This window comes from Petaurus breviceps, unplaced genomic scaffold (genome assembly GCF_028583685.1).
Source record: "Petaurus breviceps papuanus isolate PSGF00001 unplaced genomic scaffold, PetGlider_PUasm1.0 523, whole genome shotgun sequence".
NCBI lineage: Eukaryota > Metazoa > Chordata > Mammalia > Diprotodontia > Petauridae > Petaurus > Petaurus breviceps.
In genome coordinates, this window is record NW_027186356.1 from 1,358,238 (window position 1) to 1,381,189 (window position 22,952).

Sequence of the window (22,952 nt, forward strand, 5' to 3'; positions counted from 1 at the left end):
TCTGAGTAGTTTGCTCCTGAGCTAGGCAATTGGCTTCTTAGACATAGTATAGCTCTGAATTTATGGGCCTGGAATCCTTTTAGGCCTAGAGATTTGCACTTCTCTTTCTCCTTTACTTCAAATTCAAATTTGACAAGTTTTTATCAGTACAACCTATTGATAGAGTCCCTAGTTCCTAGCTGGAGATATTAGGATGAAACCCGCTCCCCTCTCCCCCCCACCCCCCATACATTCTCTGCCCTCAAGGAATCAACAATCTACTTGAGTCCTATGCTAGGGCAGCTGGGGGCTGCAGCAGATAGAGCACTGAGCCTGGAATCAAGAAGACTACTCATCTTCAAGAGTTCAAATTCAGCCTTAGACACTTATGCAGCTGTGTGACCCTGGGTAAGTCACTTCACCCTGTTTGCCTCAGTTTCCTTATCTGTAAAATGAGTTGGAAAAGGAAATGGCAAACCCCTCCAACATCTTTGCCAAGAAAACCTCCAAATGAGGTCAAGAAGAGTCAGACATGACTGAACGGCAACAACAACAGGGCCATAGGCAAATAAGAGCAATGGGGGAAAAGTAGAGACCTAGAAAGCGTATTATATAGTAATTACATTATCCAGACTTTGGAAGAAGAGGAAAGAAAACTAATTTGGGAATAGAGAGGCTGGGAGAGAATCAGGGAAAACCATTAAGGAGATGGCCCCTGATGTGAGCCTTTAAAATGCACGGTTAGGAGATGGTGGGAAGAGATCTGTGAACAGTCCCCCTGTCCTGATGTCCCCGAATTCTAGTGTCTTCCCTCTGTTGATTTTCTCCAATTTATTCCACTTACAATTTGTTTGTACATAATAGTTTGCATGTTCCTCCGGGATTAGACAATAAATTCCTTGAGAGAAAGGAATTCTTTTTTTGCCTGTCTTTTTGTCCCCTGTGTTTAGCAGTGTCTCAAACACAGCAGGTGATTAATAAATGCTTGTTGACTAACTGAATCATACAATGTGTTTATGTTGAAAGTGTTATAAAACTGTGTATATACGCTTTGATCCAGCAATACAACTATTAGGTCTGTTTCCCAAGGTGATCAGGGAAAAAGGGAAAGAAGCTATATGTCCTAAAATATTTATGGCAGCTCTCTTTGTGGTGGCAAAGAATTGGAAATTGAGGGGATGTCCATGAGTTGGGGAATGGCAAACAAGTTGTGGTATATGATTATGATGGAATACTACTGTGCTATAAGAAAAGATGATCAGGTTGGTTTTAGAAAAGCATGGAAAGACTTGCATGGGATAAAGAAAATTTAAGTGAGCAGAACCAAGAGGATCTTGTATATAGTAACAGCAATATTGTTTGAAGGAAAAGTTGGGAAAAACCAAGTTACTTTGAGTGTTATTAATACTCAAATCAACTGTAAAAGGAAGGAAGATGCTATCTACCTCCAGAGAAAGAACAGCTAAATAGACCTATGTATAATTTGGTTTTACATGTATTTATGAATCTGCTTCAAATGGTGGCCTTCTCTAGGGTTGGATAGGGAGGGAGAGGGAGTTTGGAGCTTAAAATGTAACCCAAAAAATTCAATTAAAAAAAAAAGAATTATAGAATGCGTAAAGGGGAATGTCAAATATATTTGGAAAGTTGGAGCTAGATATTGGAGGGCTTTGAAACAAGGCCTGGTTTGTATTGTATTATAAAGGCAGCAGGGAGCCACCAAAGGCTTTTGAGCTGGTGAATGAAACAACCAAACCTGATGCTTTAGAAAGATTATTGTAGCAGGTATGTTAGAAATTGAGGCAGATAGGTGGCCCAGTGGACAGAGCACTAGGCCTGGAGTCAGGAAGTTTATTTAGTTATTTTCAGTCATGTCTGACTTTGTGGCACCTTTAAGGGTTTTCTTAGCAGAGATACTGGAGTGGTTTGCCATTTCCTTTTCCATCTCATTTTGCAGATGAGGAAACAGAGGCAAACAGGGTAAAGTGACTTGCCCAGTGTCACACAGCTAATAAGTGTCTGAGACCACCTTGGACCTCAGGTTTCTCTGACTCCAGGCCTGGCAATGTGCTTCCTAGCTGCCCCAAATCAGGAGTCAGGAAGACCTGCATCCAAATCCGGCCTCAAACACTCACTAGCTGTGTGACCCTGGCCAAGTCATTTCATCTCTGTTTGCCTTAATCCATTAGAGAAGGAAATGGCAAACCACTCCTGTATCTTTGCCAAGAATGTCCTATGTGGGCTCAAGAAGAGTCAGACACCAATGAGCAACAATTTTAATTTTTTAATTTTTTTTTTGCAGGTGGGAAGGCAGGACAATTGGGGTTAAGTGACTTGCCCATCGTCACACAGCTAGCTGAGCATCTAGTGTCTGAGGCTGAATTTGAACTCAGGTCCTCCTGTACCAGGGCTGGTGCTCTATTCACTGTGCCATTTAGCCACCCAAGCAACAACAATTTTAAAGCAGGCAGGAGAACTTTGTCCACAGTACAGATAAAAGGTGGTAAGGACCAGAAATAGGGTATGTGAGCGAAGAGGATGGATACCTGAGACATTGTGGAAGTAGAAACAGAAGTTCTAGGCAACTGTTTGCTTGTGGTAGTGGTGGGGGAGGGGAGCAAAGGAGAAGAAGAGACCAGACTGAGCCTTTGAGCCTGAGTGAGGAGGAGGCTGAATGGGGGCATGTCTGCAAGAGCAGGAAAGCTGGGGAGAGGTAGGCTTCGGGCAATGGGGATAACTTCCATTTTGGACATGTTGAAGTTGGAGTGTGCTTAGCCCGCCTAGGCAGAGATGTCTAGGAGGCAACTGTATACACATACATATATACATATACACTTACATCAATATAGCTCAGTGGTGCAGAGCGCCGTGCCTGGGAATCGGGAAGATTCAAATTTGGTCTCATACACTTATGAAGTCACTTAGCTTCTGTCTCAATTTTCTCATCTGTTTAATGGGGATAATAACACATTTCTTGAAGGGTTGTTATGATGTTTAAATGAGATATTTGTAAAGCCCTTTGTAAATCTTTTTTTTTTTTTTTTTGCTTTTTTGGAGGGCAATCACATGGCTAGTTTGTGTGTGTGTGTGTGTGTGTGTGTGTGTGTGTGTGTGTGTGTTAAGTGTCTGAGGCTGCATCTGAACCCAGGTCCTCCTGACTCCAGGGCCGGTGCTCTATTCACTGCGCTACCTAGCTGCCCTGAGCCCTTTGTAAATCTTAAAATACTATACAAATAATATTATAAACATGTATGTGTGTATATGTATATAGAGACAGAGGAAATACTTGAACTAATGAGAGTCAGTGAGAGGAAGAGTATAGAGAAGGAATAGAAGAGGGTCCAGGACAGAACCTTGAGGGACACCAATTTTTATGGCATAGGAGATGGAAGGTAATCCAGCAGAGGAGAGCAAGGAGAATTCTCTTTCTATCTTCTTTATTTCTTCTTTTTTTTTTTTTGCCTTTTGGAGGGCAGTTGGGGTTAAGTAACTTGCCCAAGGTTACACGGCTAGTTTTTTGGCTAGTTTTTTTTGTGTGGTTGTTAAGTGTATTTCTTCTTTTTTTGGCAAGGCAGTTAGGGTTAAGTGACTTACTCAAGGTCACACAGCTAGTAAGTGTCAAGGTCTGAGGCACTCAGGTCATCCTTACTCCAGGGTCACCTAGCTTCACCTTCTCTTTCATTTCTGTTAAGACCACTACCATCCTTCCAGTCATCCTCCACTCTTCTCTCTTCTTCAATCCCCCCTCCTCATAGTCAATCAAGGACCAAGTCTTCTGGATTCTACTTCTTCCCTTTCTCCCATTGGTCCTCTTCTGTCCACTTGCTTAGCCATTGTCTCTACTCAGGCTCTCACCCTCTGGATCCATGGTCCTATAACATCTTACCTGGGCTAGTGTAAGCCTCCTAATTGGTCTGCCTGTCTCCAGTCTTTTCTTACTCCAATCTATCCTCCACACCTTTGGCAAAGTAATTTTCTTAATCACATCTCTCCTGCTCAAAATGCACCAGTGCCTCTAGGATAAAAATATAAACTCCAAACTCTTCCATTTGACTTTTAAAGACCTTTATAATTAGACTCTGGCCTACCTTTCCAGGCTTCATGTCTTGGAGAAGCAGCTTGGCTGAATGAAAAGCCAGAAAACTCTGGAATTAGCAGACTTGGGTTGAAATCCAGGTTCTGTCATCTACTATCTGTGTGACCTTGGGGAAGTCACTTTCTTCTTGAGACCTGTTTTCTTATCTCTGAAATGAGGGGGTTGGACTAGATGACCTTTTAAGATCCTTTCCAGTGTTAAGTCTGGGAGCCCATGATCCTTTGCCTAGGCTGTCCTGTTCCCCATGCTTGGAGTACCCACTTTCCTCACTCCTTTACAGCTCAACTTAAGGGCCACCTCCTAAACCAGGCCTTTCTGAGCTTGCTAGCAGCACTTCCCACCCCAATTGGTTGACATAGCTACAGCCTAACATACTGTACCCTGACCCCAACATCATGATGTCATCATTGGTCCTCTAAAAAAGGACAAACAACAGTTGACATATAGTTTGTATTTACTTAGAAGTTTGAGTACATTCTGTTTTCCCTGATGGATTGTAAACTGCTGAGGGACTTTCTCTTAGTCCCTCCCTGCCTGCCTCCCTATCTTTTTTCTTTCTTTTCATATCCTGGGGCTATCACTTTTTGTGCTGCAAAGCAGGTACTTAAATGTGTGTTGAGTGGATGAATGAATATGTTGCATTATGGTCTATGAGGAGGAGAATGAAGAGAAGGTCACTGGATTTGGTGGTTAGGTTGCTGGTGACCTTGGAAAGATGAGTTTTCAGAACAGGATACGTTCATATATATGGAAGAACACTGGCTCTGCAGTCTGAGGACCTGGGTTCCAATCTCGTTTCTGAGGTAACCTTGTGTCACTTAACCTCTTTAATCTGTTACATGGAGTTGGTTAAAATGGCTCCGGATGTCCCTCCCAGTCTTAGATCTATGCTTTTCTGATTCACTTGGGTATTCCCTCCAGGAATGCTCATCTCCAGACATTCCTGCCTGCCTATCTGGGGTGACTCTCCTCAGAGACTTCCTGTAAATCTGCCCCAAAGATCTACTCAACTGTACACGGTTGGTATGGATGACAAATTGGGTGGGTGGGTGGGGAGCAGGAGGGAGCTGGTGGTGAGGAAGATGAGGGCAGGAGGTGTCTAAAGGAGAGAATGGGACAATAACAGCAACCACAATAATAATAGCTACCATTTATATAGAGCTTTAAGGCTTGTAACATCCTTATCTGATATGGTCCTGGGAAAGGCCACTGCCCTGAAGCCCAGGGAACGGGAATGGGGGGAGGGGGAGAGCAACCTCATCTATTTCTCGGTCAGTCAATTCATAAGCTAGGAGCTCAGACTCCTTCCCTCCTTGACCATTGGCCCCAGCCCCCTGCCACCCTAAGAGAGAGATTGAGTCCTTAGTCAGTCAACAAGAATTTATTAGAAGCTTTTTATGTGCCATGGTGATACTGAGAGGCAAAAACAAACAATCCAAGGAACTCACTTTCTAATGGGGGAGATGACAGGTCAGTCTATAGGTACAGACAAGATAGACTCCGAGAGAGACACCAGGTAACCCTCGGAGGAGGCAGTAGCCATGGGTTGGGGAGGTGACGCGGACGGTGGGGGTGGGGGGAGAACCGGGAAAGGTAGCCAGCAGGAGGTGGGACTTTAGCTGAGCTGCCCATATTTTCCATGCATTCCTCTCTCCCTCTTTCTTCCTGTCTTTCTAGAGCAAGAGCTCTTCACCTATTTTGTCCCGGACCCCTTTGGCAGTTAGTCTGTAGAAGCCTATGGACCTTTTCTTAGGATAAAAGAAAATATATGGCGTTAACAAAGCCTCAGGTTAAGACGCCTCTTTCTTTCTCCCTCCCTCTCCTCCGCTCCCCTCCCCTCTCCTCCCCACTTTCGGTCTTTCCCCGCCCTCTCCCCGCCCCTCCCATGACGTCTCCCGGAAGTTCGTGTTCAGCACCAAGATGGCGCCTGAAACCCGGAAGTGAGCCGCTGCCGCTGCCGCCGCTGTGAGGCACCTCGAAGCGGAGACGCCGCTCGGGCTCCCAGGGCGCGCCGCGGCACCCCTCGCCCCCACCCTTGCGGGCTCCGGACCCGGGCCCGAGGTGAGGCGCCCTTTCGTCGCCCCCCCCACCCTCTCCCTGCTTCCCCCCTCACTCCCCCTCCCTATCCCCTCCGGGGCGACCCTTCTTCCGCCCTATCCCCTCATCCGTGACTCCCGCGGCTTTCGGGAACCGGGGCTTCCCTGGAGCTGTGGGGTCACTTTCGGGAACCGGGGCCGCCCTGGAGCTGTGGGTTTTTCTCTCGGGAACCGAAGATGTCCTGTAGCTGTGGGGTCTCTCGGGAACCGGGGCCGCCCTGAATCGGGGTGCGGTTGGTGTTCCTTTAGGGATCTAGGTCTGCTCCGGAACTGTGGGGTCACTTTTGGGAACCAGGGTCTTCCTGGAGTTGTGGGGTCACTTTTGAAAACCGGAGTCGCCCTGTATCGGGGTGCGGTTGATGTTCCTTAGGGATCTGGGGCTTTTCCGGAGTGGTGGGGGCTCCCTGGAATTGTGGGGTTACTTTCGGGAGCCAGGGCTCCCCGGAATTGGGTCACTTTTGGGAACCAGGTCGCCCTGGAGTTGTGGGGTCACTTGAATACCGGAGTTATCTCTAGTTGGGGTGCGGTTAATCTTCCTTTCGGGATCTAGGGCTGCTGTGGAGTTGTGGGGGCTCCCGGGAATTGTGGGTCCCTTTCGGGAGCCATGGTTCCCCGGAATTGTGGGGTCATTTTCGGGAGCCAGGGCTCTCCGGAATTAGGTCACTTTTGGGAACCAGGATCGCCCTGGAGTTGTGGGGTCACTTTTGAATACAGGAGTTGTCTCGAGTTGGGGTGCGGTTGGTGTTCCTTTCGGAATCTAGGGCTGCTCTGGAGTTGTGGGGGCTCCCCGGAATTGTGGGTCCCTTTTGGGAATCGGGGCTCCTCGGAGCTGTGGGCTCACTTGTGGGAACCAGAGTCTCCCTGAATCGGGTGCGGTTGGCATTCCCTTGGGGATCTGGGGCTGCCCTGGAGTTGTGGGGGCCCTGTGACCCGCCTGAGATTGTAGGATCCCTTTGGTAAATTGGTGTCTGCCTCCCTGAAGTTGGGGGCTGGGTGGGAAGGGAGGCAGATTACTTCCCTCCTTGACACCTCCTTCCCCATCCCAGGCACAGGAGGGAAGTTGGGGCCCTTCTGTCCTCTGAAAAAAACTAGTTCTTGGGCTTCCTCCTGGCATAGCCCATGCTGCGTTTTTGCTGCTCTATCCTGGCCCCACTCATCTTTGCTGCTGCCTGTGCTAGGGTGTAGACAGTCCTAGAGGGAAGCCAGGACACCCTGGTCACCAACTCGTTGTGTTGCCCTGGGCAAGTCACTTCTCCGTCCTGGGCCACTTGTCCATCCCTGAAATGAGGGACCCGGATCAGATGGTCTTTAAAGACAAAGTTCTGAGCCGCTGCCTCATCGAGTCTTGTACTGGCTCCTCCCTAGAAAAGCACCCTCTTTCTCTTCTCCTGGCTCTCTGGAGTTTTGTTTTTGGAGAGGATAGGTGGGTTTCTGGCTCTTGCCTGTTCCTCCATTTTCTCTGGGGAAGGGGAAAGGAGTAAACATTTATATAGTGCTTTACCAATGTTACCTCATTTGATCTCACAACTACTCTGGGAGGTAGGTGCTGTTATCCCCATTTTACAGTGGAGGAAACTGAGGCAGACAGCGTCACATATCTAGTGCCTAAGGCTGGATTTAAACTCCTGCCTTCCTAACTCCAGGCCCAACCCTTTAGTAGAGGGCAGGAAAAGGGAAGATTGCCTTTAATTATGTAAATGAGAGCTGGAGACAACTTGGAGAAAGTGATAGGTAAACAGATGGGGTCTCCCAAAGTCTCAAAACAGCAGTTATATCTTAGTTTGACTGGCAGTGCTTGGCATGGAATGTAGGAGTTTTAACCTAGTGGGTGAACATCTGTATAGTATTTAGTATTTCACTTGGTAGTGTTCAGTGGAGAGAACTGGAGCTGTGAATATTTTTAGGTGGTTTGCAAGAAAAAAGGCTAGATGATAATTGCATTGACTCAGAAGGTGCTGTTTGCTTTGGCTCTTACTGTAAATGAACAATAAGACCTGCATTTAGAGTGCCTATTATCAGCTTCACAGATATGCCCTTCCTGTCTCAGTAAGCTCTTTAATACCAAGACTGTCTAAGGTTGAGATTTTGTGGTAGTTGACTGGCTATCTTTGAGGAGTCCTCAGTCTGGATTTAAGCTTTGTGTAGGCTCCTCTCTTGAAGCTAGTTTAGACAGAGCCCTTCTGTAATAACTGACATTTTTAAAGGACCACTATCTCATATTAACCTCACAGCAACCCTGGGAGGTGGGTAGTGGGTAGTGCAGACAAACATCATTCCATCCGTTTGACAGATCAGTTATAGCATAGCTCACATTTCTTTGAGATCCCAGCTTTGCCACCTACTGTGTGACCCTGTACAAGTCACTTCACTAACCTCCTGAGACCTCAGCTCCATCATCCTGGCTAGCTCTAAATCTCCTATTCCTCAGTTTCCAAGTACTTTCCTCACCAAAGCCCTGTAAGATTTCTAGTATCAGTATTGCTTCCTTCACCCTATAGGGTTTCCAGAGAAATGGAACCTTTCAGGGGTGAAGGCACTTATTCAAAGGTGGGACTCCAGGTCTTGATTCCATCCTTCTAGACTGAGCCCCTGGCTTTCCAGCTCTTCTTACTGTGTCTTGATGCCCCTCTGCTCAAAGTCCCGTAACCCTCTGCTGTAAACATTTTTATAATACACAGTTCCCATCCATGGAAACTGCCTGCCCTGTGATTTTCTTGGCATAGGACAAACTTCAAGCAAATTGACATATACATTTGTGGAGCTAATAGGTGAGTCCCAAGAAGGCCCCAGTAGTTGAGCTGTTAGCTTATACTCTTGCCATTTAAGAGGAAATATAAGTTGACTTTCATTGTTGGGTGGGTTTGCCCTTCCTTTAAACAGTGGTTTAAATATAAAAATATTTGATTCTACTCTTTTTGAGTACCTCCATTTCCCTCCAGGTTTCTGTTCCTCTTTGTCCTAACATCTTTTTTTCTTTGAGAAAAAGATACATGAAGAGTTCAAGGTTTGGGAAGGGAGAAACAATCCTTAAAGATCTGGTTAGCAGAAGGCACTGCCTTTTTGTTGTTGTTGTTTATTTGCTTGTTTTACTTGACTCAGAACCTTGAGCTTCCCACCTCCGTGTTCTTCCACACTCCCTGGTGATTTTAGAGGAAGGTAGAATACCCTTGGGGGCAGCTAAGTGGTACAGTGGATGGAGTGTTAGGCTTGGAGTCAGGAAGACTCATGTTCCTGAGTTCAGATTTTGCCTTGGACACTTACTAGTGGTTTGTGACCCTGTGCAAGTCACTTAACCCTGTTTGCCTCAGTTTCTTCATCTGTAAAATGAGCTGTCAAGGAAATGGCAAACCTCTTCAGTATCTTTGCCAAGAAAACCCCAGATGGGGTCACACAAAAAGTTGGACAGGACTGAACAACAATAACAGAGAAACCTTGGACTAATGCTACTATAGGCTTTTTTAATTCCTAAGGGAGGAGTTGGCCAGTTGTGCCCCTCTCTTCTGAAGGGATAAGCTTCATCTGCTTTTGAGTCTCCAGACCTGTTTGAAATGAAGTGTGATAGCAAGATTTGGGGTTCTTGTGCCTTGAAGATCTCTGCTGGATGGAGATTTTGTTTTATGTTCTTTAAAAATTGCTTGTTCCCTTGGTCGTGCAGCAGAGACAGCCCTGAGTTGGGTTTCCTAAGACCAGGTTCAAATCCTGGTTCTTTCACCAACAAACACTGTCATCTTGGGCTAGTCATTTCACTTCTCAGTTTTTTCATCTTTGAAAGGCAGGGCTTGGACTAGATGACCTCCAAGGTCACTTCTGCTTCTAAATCAGTAATCCTAAATATTTGGGTCCTAGTTCTACCCTTTTTGACCCTTGAGAAAACTGAAGCCTGGAAGGACCCATTTGACCTCCCCTTGGATTCCTCCCTTGGAATCCAGTGCCCTGGTTACTCACTGCTATTTAAACAAGCAGGAGCAGCCATAGTGGCGATTTATTCTGGATAAACATAGGAAAAACACCACCTCTTCAGACAAAGAATGGGAGAAGGTTGGAGCTAGGAAGGGAACTTAAAGAATGTTGGAATCAATTAAGATCTTAGAAATGATCTCATCTAGCCCCTTCATTTTACAGGTGAAGAAACTGAGGCTCCAAGGGGTTAAGATAAATGCAGTCCAGGGAGCATTTATTGAGTTCTTATTACTATGCTTGGCATTTTGGGTGCTGAAAAAAGCTAACTGTGACAGCCCCCCAAGGTTTGGAAAGCTGAAGACGGGGACCCTGACTTGGTCACTTCCTTTGTAACAGTGGACCTGTTTTCTCCTCCATAAAATGGGCCGTTGGACTGCATGCTCCTGAGTACCGTCCAGCGCTGATGTGCTGTTTTCTTTGGTGCTCTGATATCCCTCAGTTGTCTAAGGTCACACACAATACTTTGTTTTTGACAGGTTTCTACTTCTCCATATTGCCTCATTCCCATGCTACTAATTTTTTTTTTAAACCAAGCATGTACTGTCTCTTTATCCGAGAATTTGAGCCCTTCCCTCAGAAGACAAGGGGTCTGTAATGGAAGTGCTGACATGACTTTTAACTCTGTCTTTATGAACTGAGATGTACTAATAAAGAGCTACTGTGCAGTCATTGAAGACGGAGCTGGGATTGTAATCGCCAGAGACGGAATCTCTCCGGAAGGCCTTCTTAGACCTAATTAAGAAGGCTTTTATGCTCTCCTTTGGGGAGGAGGGACAGGAATTAGCTTGTCTGCCTAGTTTTTTTTAGGGGGCGGCATAGCCTAATCTAAAAAAATTGAAGGGAATTGAGCAAAGGCTGACATTGTAGAGTCATGTATGGCCCTTTCCCAATCCGGTGCCTTTAAAGCAGCACATTTATGTGTGTGACTGCTAATAGGGGTGAGCTTTGATGTACATTGAATAACTTTTTCCATAGTGAGTGTTGTGTGGTTAGACAGCACATTCAGGACTTTTCTTCTAGGGCTGGAGTGGGGAAGCTAGAAACTTGAGGCCTTCTCCCTCCTTGTCCCTTTTCCCCATTGGAGGTTAGAGCCTGTTTTTTTTTTTCTCTCCCTCGTATAAATATTGCTGTCCTGACAGAAAACATTCGGACAGTTTGTAAAGTGCCATATCCATGCTTTGGCTGAAAAAAGCAACTTTGAAATGACAGCCTGCACAGGACCTCAGAGAACATCAATTTCAGCCCCCTCATTTTACAGTGGAGGAAACTGAGGCCCAAATATTAAGTGGCAGTGAGGATTTGAACTCAGGTTGTCTGACTTCAAATCCAGGGGTCTTTTCATTATCCTCTGCTTCTGCCTCTTTTATATAATTTAAGGGTAGCACTGACTTGTTTCTCAGGCTTGTCATGAAACCTTTAGTGTTATATTTGAATTTCCTTGCTGTGAAAGGGCTGAATTTCCTGAGTCACCAGAATGTACTGAGTTAAACAAAACAGAATGAACAGTTGATTGGGAGAATACTTTTTTATGCTCTGGTTTGGTTCTAGCTAATTGTTTTTAGGAAAACGAGGTACTCACCTTCATCTTCATTTTTAAGGCAGAATCAGAGAATCTCTGCATTGGCAAGGATGTCAGAAGAGAGCATCCTCAAGAAGTCATTCAGCCCCTGCTTAACTGTCCCTAATGATGACGTGGGTGCTCCCCTCTGACTTCTGGAGCAGGCTCTTCCATAGTCGGGTAGCTCTCAGTGTTCTGAAGTTTCTCCTTGGGTAGAGAGCAGAAATCTCCTTTGCTGGAACTTCTGCCCATTCTTCCTACTTTTATCTTCTGGGAATACATGGGAAGATCTGCATATTCCCCTGACAGCCTCCTAGAAAGCTAAAGGATCCAGGAATGCCCACCCTAAGTCTTTACTTCTCCAAGACTGATTTTCTGTGGTTCCTCCTGGTTACATTTTTTGGACCTTCAGGGTTGTTGGTGTCCCTCCTAAAATGTGCCCAGAATTGACCTCAGTACCCCAGTTGTAATCTGCCAGTGACCATGGATGGTGTGACTAGTGCCTACCTCCTTTGGGACATAGGATTTCTATTCATTCCAGATGTGGCTGCTTCAGCTGCCAGGTCACACTCTTGACTAACACTGAGCTTGCAGCCATGAAAATCCCTAGGTCTTTTTCACAAGAATGCTTTCTGTAAGTCCCCCCCCCCCCCATCATGTAGTTGTGTAATTGATTTTTTTTTTATTTTTAATTTATTTTTAATCCATTCCATCTTCTAGTTTGTGCCCATCATTCCACCCTGTGCAGATCTTTTTGGATTTCCAAAAGCATTCCCCAGTGTATCGTTACCTAGGTACTGGTTAAGTGTTTGTGGAATGAATGAACGGATCTGTAAGTGAAATAGAACAAGAGTTGACTGGATTTCATCTTAGGCTCCATTTCATGGTTGAGAAAGTGCTCCACCATTTGTGTTTGAAGAGGCTTCTAGATCTTAACATTTTTATGATAACAACAAATTCGCATCGGATAGCCTTGGACCAAGAGTTAGGAGACCTTGTTCAGCTCTCATTTCGGATGCTTGACCATGAGGATATTACATCAACCTCCTGGAGCCTCAGTTTCCTTATCTTGGAAACAACAAGAATCTTCCTCCTGCTTCTCTTCCAGGATCATTGGGAAAAAGCGCTTAGCACCCTATGAAAGCTCACCTAATGATTAATTCTAGCTCTGTCATTAAGCTTCTCTGTGCCCTTTTCAAATCACTGAACTTCTGAGGCTTAGCTGCTTTATCAGGAAAATGAGGGGGTGAGATGTCATAACGTCCAAGATCCTTTTCTGCTCTCTTCTTTTCTGTGATTCGTGTAAGCCCTGATGAACTGCAAGCCTGCAAACCCATTTGTAATCAAAAGAGCACTGGATTTAGTGGCAGAAAACCTGGGTTCAGATCCAGCTCTTGTTTACTCTTGGAGTGACCTTGGGCAAGTCCTTTTAGTTCTTTGCCTCCTACTTTTACTCCTCTGTAAAATGCCAGGGCCATACTAGATGATCCCTAAGGTCCCTTTCAACCTATAGTTGTGTTATTTCTCTGAAATAGAATCCAAGGAAGTGTGTCTACTATTTGGAAATCTAATGCTTTGTGAATGTGCTGAGTAATATGGATCACAGCATAGATAATGGCAGCAATAAAGTTTAATTGAACTGCCTTGAAGTGGTTATACTGTAAGACCCATTGGGAAACAGATTATATAGGGTTAATGAAAAAAAATTCACTGCCCTCTCTGCTAGCTAGCTGTAAAATGGCCAGACCTCAAGATGGTTCCAAAGTTCATGGAGGCAATGTCTTTTCCTCCAGTGGGAAGGATGTGCCTGGTAACTGAAGCATCTCCTGTCTGTCTGACTGAGTGAGTGGGGAGTTTTGAGTTTTGGGGGGAGGCTGGCAGCTTGAAAAAGACCACTTGGGGTATTCAGGTAGTAATAAAGCACATTTCTGTAGCTCTGGGAGATTTCCTCATAATCCTGTGAGGTCTGGAGACAGATATAACCGTCCCCATTGTGGATGAGGAAACCGAAGCTCAGAATGGCAGTGATTTGCCCAGCGTTGCATAGATGAGATCTGTTGAAGCAACGATCTCAACCCAAGTCTCTTGCCAGTGCCTTTTGTTCTCTGCTTTCCTTAGCTTCTTTGTCTTTTCTAGGCAGGTCCTGCCTTGGTAGGGGTTATGTGAAAGATTAAATGAGTCAGTGTTTCTTGTTTTTTTAAACTTTGAAGTTGAGAAGTAACTTGAAATGTGTTGTATCTGTGGGTTCCCAGAACCTTTTGGTGGAAGGGACTCAAGCTGAGAAACAGGGCAGTTAGGGCTGCCTCGAACCCTGTCCTGCTGGATATGGAGGTCTTGCCAAACATGAGCCTTCAGACACTATAAATGTATGAACTTCTCTGCTTGACCATAAATATTTATAATGTGTACTGTGTGCAGAGCAGGGTGACAACAAGGAATACCACAAGAACTGGGGTCATTGTGGGTATCACCAGCAGAAACATGGCATCCACATCAAGGCCTGGGATGGTCTCTGTGAGGCTTCCCAGAGCCCAGCTGGGTGATGATGTGCACCCAGTTCTGAGCAGACATGAACAAGGGGGATAAATGTTTCCAGAGGGTAGTGATTGTTAGGGTGAGAGGACCATCTTAGAGGAGGACTGGTCAAAGGAGCTGGGCCTTTTCATCCTGTGGAGGAAGAGACTTAATGGGGGACATGATCACTGTCTTCAGGCCCTTCAGGATAAGAAAAGAAGGAAGTCATTCTCCTTTGTTCCAGAGGGAAAGAGCTGGCATAGTCAATGGAAATTGCAGGAGGCTAATAGGGTTAATATGAGGAAGAGCCTATTAATGGGTAGAACTACCCAGCAAGGGGGATGGGCTGCCTCAAGAGGTAGGGAGCTCTCTGTCACTGCAGATGTTCAAAAAGAGCCTCAGATTACGCACGTGGAATTCCTCCATGGGAAGTTGGCCTAGCTGTAGCTGAGGCCTCTTTCACCTCTGAGGCTGGCTGATTCCATAAATGGGAGATAGCTTGATGATGGACAGCTAGGTGGCAAAGTAAATACAATACCTGGCTTGGAGTCAGAAGATCCAAGTTCAAATCCAGCCTTAGACACTTACTTTCTATGTGACCCTGGTAAAGTCATCTACCCCTGTTTCCCTCAGTTTCCTCATCTATAAAATGAGCTGGAGAAGTAAATGGTAAACCGCTTTAGTATCTTTGCCACGAAAACCCCAAATGAGGCCACGAAGAGTCTGGCACAGACTGACAAGTGACTAATAACAACAAACAGCAACAGCTTGGTGATATGATAGGGAATTTAAGAATGTCCTGGAGAGCATGAAACTCACAACTCTAACTTAGCCACACTGTATGTTGTGTAACAACTGAGTTTTGTTAGCCTACAGGGGAATCACAATTTCTGAATTTATTTGTGCTTCCCCGCCCCAAATTTATGGACCAAAAAATGTGTTGATGATTCACGGTTGCTCTGATAGCAACTCTCGACTTTGGCTGAAGGATGTTGCTTGAACATCTCATGTTTTTGAGCGACTGGCTCCTTCCTGTTGAATCTTTTGAAAAGCTAGACCCACAGAATGGGACTTAGCTTTCTGGACCAAGAAGAGACCCTCAACATAACATATTGGGAGGTACCTTGCTTGGAACAGCGAGACCCGACGACTGCCACTTGCTGGGGTGTCACATTTAGTATCTGGGTCTCAGTTTCTTCACCTCTCAAAGAGGGATAATAATCTATGCCTTGCCTAGCCTTAGAGGGCTCTTGTTAGAATCCCAGGAGAGAATGAATTGATAAAGTGCTTCCTAAAGAGGTGGGGCTCTGTTGGAGGGAAAGGTGTCAGCCAGTTGGCCAGCACTACTCACTTTTAGGTGACTAAAATGTAACTGGGAAATATTTAGCAACATTAAAAAAAAACCAAAAACATAACTAGGGCCTACAGGGACCCTTATGTACACATTATTGGCTCCCCCATTTTAGTTTGAGGGACACTACTGCTGCAGGGCATCCTGGGATAGATATGAAATGACCACCCAAGTCCCTTATGACTCAAGGCCCTGTGATCCAGAAGCCATGAAGCATTATCAGAATGGTAGCCATAAGTTATCCACTAAATACGGACGAAACCCAGACTTTGTGGTTCCCCCTTTTATTCCCATAACTTTTAAACCACAATTTTCTTTGAACTTTAACATTTTTTTTCTTTTACATTGACCTGGGATGGTCTTTTACTTCACTTAGTGTAATTTCCTCATTAGCAGGATTCAGCAGCTTCTTCAGAGTTACCACTTAATCCACTAGGCATGTGATAGAATATTAATGACCTCAGTATACTATGTTCCCTAGCTTCCTTTCATACCAAAGCCAGTCATTTCTGGCTTCAAGTGACCTCCCAGAAGAGAAGCAGGGATCATCAGCCTTATCTGAAGAGCAGCTAATGTCCCCTGCCCTGAAAGGACATTTCTGGAGTGGCTGAAGGACACCCACCATGTCATCTTGGGCAGCACAGGAAGTGAAGAGTGCTGAGGCCCCAGCTAATTACCCCTGCTGGAATTTGGCAGCAGCCCACACTGTCCTTCTCAAGTTGCCTGGCTTGGAGAGTTTTATTTTCCTTGTGTTACAAAGACATTGCCTATTGCTCTACTGAGTTACAGTATTGGGCAGGACCGAGGAGCCTGCCCAACATTGCCCAACAAGGATCTGACTATCCCAGGCAGAAATTTGGGGTGTTTCACTGAGTAACTGTCTCTGCACTGTAGGGTGGTGGGCGGGAGCCTGTCTTGTGGCTGTGTGTGTGCTTATAGGTGTGTGCACACACTCACATTTCCCTGTCTTCCTGTCTGCTTCTGTTGGTCTACATCTCCAGAGTGACACTTATCAAGTGTTTCCAGAAGGTTGTCCCAGCTGTATGAGTTTGCATCCTGGTACCCTTTTGGCCACGGTAATTAAGTGTCAAACTTTACTCACTTAGATGTCACACCACTCACTTAACTCCACTTTGAATAGATCCCTTGGTTTGCTTAAAATGTTGGTAGGCAGAGCTTGTCATTTGAAAGTGGCATTTCCTTCACCACCAGCTGCCTGCCTTTTCAGTGTGGCAGCCACTTGGGGATTTAGATGGTTGGACTGTGGGGCCATTTATTAGGGAAAAGGGATGCTTTCCAGTCTCTGATTTGTGGGTGTGACTTGCAATTGTTTTATATGAGGATGAGTTGAAAACCCCGAGGCAGCTGTGGTTTAGGAGAACACTTGGCCCTTCTAAGTAGGGAGGCCTAGGGTGAAAGTCTAGTTCTGGCATTTACTAGCTTTGTGGCCTTGGGGAAATTATTTAAAGTTTGTCAGCCTTTGTTTCCTCAACCACAAAATTACCCTTCTTACTTGTCACACTGTGTTCATCAAAGGAGGCAATGGCTAGGATGTGATTGATTTGCAGTCAGAGGACCCATGTTTGAAACCTGACTCTGCTATTTATTACCTGTGTGATTTTGGGAAAATCACCTAGCTTCTTTGGACTTTACTTTTCTCATCTGTAAAATGGGGGTGGGAAGGAGTTGGTATAGATCATCTCAGGTTCCTTCCAGATTTAAGCCTATGAACAGCAGCTTATAGTAACTGGGTTTGGAGGAGAGAGAAATGGGGCAGAGAGCATGACATTAAGAATGATTAGGAGGAATGTGGCATGGACTTATTTTGCCTGGTGCCAAGAGGAAGAACTATCACCCATGGGATAAAGCCTCACATGTCAAACATATTTTTGGCTTAGCATAAGGAAGAGTTTCCTAACCATCAGAGTTGTTCAAAAAAAGGAGTGAGTTGCTTTGGAAGGTACCAAGTTCCCTGACCGGGGAAGTATGGGTGTGAGGGCTTTGGCAGGGATGTCAGGGACGGCTGTCCTGCTGCTGCAGGTTTCACTTGGACCCAGGCAGAGGCTCTATGTAGGAGAGAGCTTACTTGACTCTATTTCAGTGAAGTCCTGAATGCTGCTATTAGCTTTTCTACCAGCTTCTGGATGATCTCCGGCCAACCACATCTCTTCTTCAGTTTACTAATCTGTAAAATTAAAGGCTTTGGCAAAATGATCTCCAAGGTCCCTTTCGGCTCTGTTCTGAGGGTTCTCTAGCTCTAAGATTCTCTAATTGAATTATTTGTTAAGGTTCCTTTTAGCTCTGAGATTCTAGTCTTTGGGTCTTGGTTTCCCAGAATCAAGTTTGCGGTCTCATATGAACTTTTTCTTCACTGGAGGAGGCCCACGCATGCCAAAGAGATAGAATTGAGGGTGAGTCTGACAAAAGAGCAGACCTTCTCTGTCACGATCTTCCTAATTCTCCAAGTCAGTAAGAGCAAGAGCAGTTTGGTTCCCCAGGGACGTGGGGAACCTGAGACATAGGCTGTTTCCGCCCTGATGACTATCTCCTGTAGAATCGAGGCTGTCTTAATGAGTGCTCTGGCAGGATTGGAGATTTTGCAAGGCAGAATTCCACAAGTTCAGACACACATGCTGTTGTCCCTTCTGAGCACTGCAGTCATTTTTGGTACTGTAGGAGAATCCCCCCTGTCCTACCCCACAGGAGTTCCCGATTGGGTATTTCATGTTTTCTTTCTTGCACATTCAAATCACTGTTAGGCACTGTGTGCCTAACACCGTGCTGAGTGCCCTAGGGGGGGATATAAAAGTATTAAAAGGCAGCCTAAAGACAGTTTACAGTCTGTAAAATTATAGAACGTCAGAGCTGGGAGAGACTTGAGAATCTGTAGTATCAGAACTGGAACAGACCTTGGAAAATGTTAGTGTTGAGAAGGCCCATAGAACAAATAATCTCAGAACTGGGGGAGACCTTACAGCAAAGAATGTTCCAAATGGGAATGATGTAGAATGTTAGAACTGGAAAGGCTGTGAGGGATCTTTTTCTTTAACCCCATCATTTTACAGATGGAGAAATTGCTGCCCAAGTATGTTACTGGCCATGCCTCTGGTCCCAGGGCTAGTTGGTAGTAGACTAATTGGACCATGACTTAAGGACGTGAAGAAACCAGAGAACAGTACAAGGACTTTGTATAATCAAGTGACAGAGTTGTGTGGTTTACACATCATGAGCTACAGGAAGTGGGATTATAGATGAACCGTGAAAGACCTGTGGGAGCCGAGTTGGGAAAGAGAAGAGAAGGTTACATGGGCCTTGGGTGAGGTTAACAGCCTAAGTAAATAGGCCAGGGTGGGAGAAGTTGTTAAGGGGACAGGCCTGACCAGCAGTGGAGGACTTTTGTGGGGGAAGTGATAGCAATCAGGTCTGCATAGGTGAGGTGGGCAACTGATGGAAGGCTTTGGGCCCCATCTTCAGCACCCAAGGGTCTGTCTGCCCATAGGGAATGACTGCCTGAAAGTTTTCATCAGGAAGCTTTTTTCCTCAGTGCTTTCTGAGTTTATGTGCTGTACCAGGTCTAAAAAAAAATCAGGGCCTCCAGAGCATCTTGACTGTTCATTTTGGCTATTACTTACTACTAGAATCCCTTGCCCTTGGTTTAGTTTCTTAAATATATTCATATGTGCTCCAGTCCTGTTGTGAAATCCTACAGTAATCATTTTTGAAGCCAAGATAAATAAAAGAGAAATCTTTTACCTAGTCCTATCTCAGCACTCAGCCCAGGGCTTGGGTGTGCTAGGCTGGAATCTTAACATTTCAGTGAAAACTACTGTGCCCTTGTGTCAATTTGAGTTCTTTTCACTGGTGTTTGGGAAATCATAGACTATTAACTGTAGAAGCATAGAGCATAGAATGTCAGAGCTGGGAGGGACCTTAGCATGAGTATGGGATGTCGGAGCTGGGAGACACCTTACTGCAGAGCTGTCAGATTGGCAGAATGATTGAAGAAGAACCAGATTACAGTGTAATTGGGAAATGTTTAACAAAATCAATCAAAATCCAGTAAAACACAGATAATGCTAACTTGTAGTTTTCTAAGCCCATTTGAGTTTGATGCCACTGCCTTAGAGGGCCCCTAGAACATGAGAGATGGAAGGTAGGTTTAGGTTAGCCTCTCATTCCATTCAGTTCAGCATGAGTTTATTAAGTGCCACAACTGCTGTATTGTGGCCATTCAGTCCTTGCCACCACATGTTGTTAGGAGGAGGTGGAAAATGGGATCACTTCCAAGGGAGAGTAACTGTTATGACGATGGAACCTTATACCAGGATCAGTTGAGGGGACTGAGAATGTTAATTCTGGAAGAAAATTGTCTGGGGAAAACAATAGCTTTCTTCTCACCCCCTGCGCTCTCACGTATTTGAAAGACTATCTTGGAGAAGCGGGAGCAGAACCCATTGTTCTCATGGGTGGCAGAATGTTCAAAGGAGACACAGCTGATTAATTGAAGGCAGGGCTTTGTCCTGGGCAGAAGTGTCCATCTGTGGCTGCCTGGGGATGGAGGGAGCTTCCTATGGACTGTTGGTATTGAAGCAGAGCCTGGGATACTACATGGGACACTGCAAGCAGAACCTGGCATGCCACATCCTCCTTGATCAGTGGCTCTCGTCTCCTTGCTGTTCTCCCAGAAGAATGCTCCATCTCTGCACTCTGGCTATTCTGTCTCCTGTATGTGGATCTCTTGCTTCTCCTGGTTTATTTGGCTTCCTTCAAGTCTTAGCTGAAGTCCTGATTTCTGCAAGGTGCCTTTCTTTTCCTGTCCTTAATTTTAGCATCTTCATTCCTAGATTAGTTCCAGTTTCTCTTGTTTACATCTTGTTTGTACGTAGTGGTTTGTGTGTTTGTCTCCCACTTTAGGCAGTTAGCTCTTTGAGGGCAGGGACTATCTTTTGCCTTCTCTGTATCCTCAGAGTTTAGCACAATACCTGACATTTTAAAAAAGTCTTGTTGACTGACTATTGTAAGCACCAGAGAAATAAAGAAAATAAAGCAAAGCCTGCCCTCACTGAGCTTTCATTCTCCAGTGAAGCTAGAGAGTATTGCAAAGTAATAGGAAAAGGCAAGGTGATACAGTTATAAGAACACAGGATCTAGAAGCAGAGGACCTGGTTCCTAGTTCTGACTTCGCTACTTATGGTATGACCTTGGACAAATCACTGCTCATTCCTTTTTTTTTTTTTTGAGTGCTAGGATTTTTTATTTTATTTTTAAAAACAGTTTTATTTAAAGTTTTGAGTTCCAGATTCTATTCTCTCCCTCCCCTCCCCAAGTGGTAAGCAGTTAGATAGAGGCTATACATGTGCAATTATGTAAAACATCCCCATATTAGTCATTTTGTACAAGAAAACTCAAAAGGAAAAAATAAAAGTAAAAAAAGTAAATAAAAAAAGTTTAAAAAAGCATGCTTAAAAAAAAAAGCAAGGCTATATTCAGTCAGTACCAGTCCTTTCTCTGGAGGGGGATAGCATGCTTCATCATTAGTCCTTTGGGATTGTCTTGGATCATTGTATTGCTGAAAATAGCTAAGTCATTAACAATTCTTCATCATAGCAATGTTGCTGTTATTATGTTATGTACAGCATTCTCCTGGTTCTGTTCACTTCACTATGCATCAGTTCACAGTGTTTCAGGTTTTTCTGAAATCATTCTGTTTGTTATTTCTTTTTTTTTTTTTTGCTTTTTGGAGAGGGGAAGGTAGGGCAATAATTGGGACTAAGTGACTTGCCTAAGGTCACACGGCTAGTTTTTGTGTGTGTGTGTTAAGTGTCTGAGGCCAGATTTGAACTCATGTCCTCCTGACTCCAGGGCTGGTGCTCTATTCACTGTGCCACTTGAGCCATCCCTTGTTATTTCTAATAGTGTAATAATAGTCCATTACTTTCATATACCACAGCTTATTAAACCATTTGCCAATTGATGGGCATCCTTTTGATTTCCAATTTTTAGCTACCACAAGAAGAGCTATTATAAATATTTTTGTACAAATAGGTCCTTTTCCCTTTTTTTGGATGTCTTTGGGATATAGACCTAGCTCACTTGCCCCTTTCTAAGCCCTATTTTGCTGTTTGTGAAATGAAAGGTCTAGATCAGATGGTTTCTTATATATTTCTTCTAAAATCTTTTGTCTCTTAGAACCCACAAGTCTAAAACAGGGTCTCTTAACCAAGCTGTAAATGTTTATTAAGTGCCTGCTCAGTGCTTGGTTTTCTTGCTAGAAAAACAAGAGAAACACTCCCAGCCCTAAGTGGGGGGGGGGGGAAACCTTGTGCAGACAGAGGAGTATGCAGAATAGATGGCCAAAGATGGGGGGGTGGTAGGGGTGGGGAGGTGCAAGGCTTTGGGGAAAAAGTGGCCTTGACCTTGAGTCTTAGGAGAAAGAAGGTATTATAAGAGCCCCAGGGGAACTGTCAGAGGTCACTTTGGTGGCACTGTGGCCAGAATGAGGGGAAATCAGGCTGGAAAGATAGGTTGGGATGGGTGGGGAAGGACTTGAAATGCTCAACAGGATATTCCATTTCATCCTAGAGGGTCTACAGGAGTTTATCGTATTAGGGTTGTGATATGGGGAGCCCTGTGCTTTAGGGAAATTGCTTTGGTGGCGGAATGAAGGATGGATTGAAGTGAGGAATGACAAGAGGTGGCAGACCAATTAGGAGGCTCTTGCAGTAGTCCAGGTGACAGGTGAAGGGCTCAAGAAGGATAAGTAGAGAAAAGGAGAGGAGATGTGTAGGAGAGAGATTTTGGAGCTGGAATGATAGTATTTTGAATATGGAGAAGTTGGAAAGGACAGTGCTTTAGAAGAGTTTATGCTGTAGAGAGCACTAACCGCTGGGCTAATCAGGGAAAACTTCATAAGAAAAAGGGAGGCATCTGAACTGAGCTTTACAACAAGCTAGGACATTTGATCCGCTGAAAGGTAACACTATGGACATTGGCAGACAGACTCCAGTGGGGCCCCCAGCTCCTAGTCCAGTGTTCTTTCCCCTTCACCACCCCAGATCAGAGCACATTTCCCCATTTAGTATCAAATAACCTTCAGTGGACCGGATGATTCTTGCATGAGATGGCAGGCTGGGCCAGATGGCCTCCTAAATCAGAAATTCCATGACTCCATGAACCTTTTCAGATCAAGCAATTGAAATGCTTTGTTTTGTCTTTAAATTCAGAACTCTGTTGTGCTATCTGATCAGCATCTAAATAGCATTTCTGTATCTTAACTTTTGGGGCATGTTAGATTTTACCTTGAGTTTTTTTGAGGAGTTGATAGCCAGGTGGTAACCAGTTCTGATCAGCATCTAAATAGCATTTCTGTATCTTAACTTTTGGGGCATGTTAGATTTT

General features: G+C 44.8%; 1 protein-coding gene and 1 long non-coding RNA gene across 2 annotated transcripts in view; both read left to right on the forward strand.

Moving 5' to 3' along the window:
- Positions 1–5,986: 5,986 nt before the first annotated feature.
- Positions 5,987–22,952, forward strand: part of SBNO2 (strawberry notch homolog 2) — a 232,338-nt gene continuing 215,372 nt past the window's right edge. The window contains exon 1 of the mRNA XM_069102026.1: positions 5,987–6,136. The gene's annotated coding sequence lies outside the window, so the exon portion shown is untranslated. The remainder of the gene's footprint in view (positions 6,137–22,952) is intronic.
- LOC138172309 (uncharacterized) lies at positions 6,171–21,045 on the forward strand. Its single transcript, XR_011171093.1, has 2 exons — positions 6,171–6,622; positions 6,831–21,045. It is a non-coding gene; the product is annotated as an uncharacterized lncRNA (long non-coding RNA).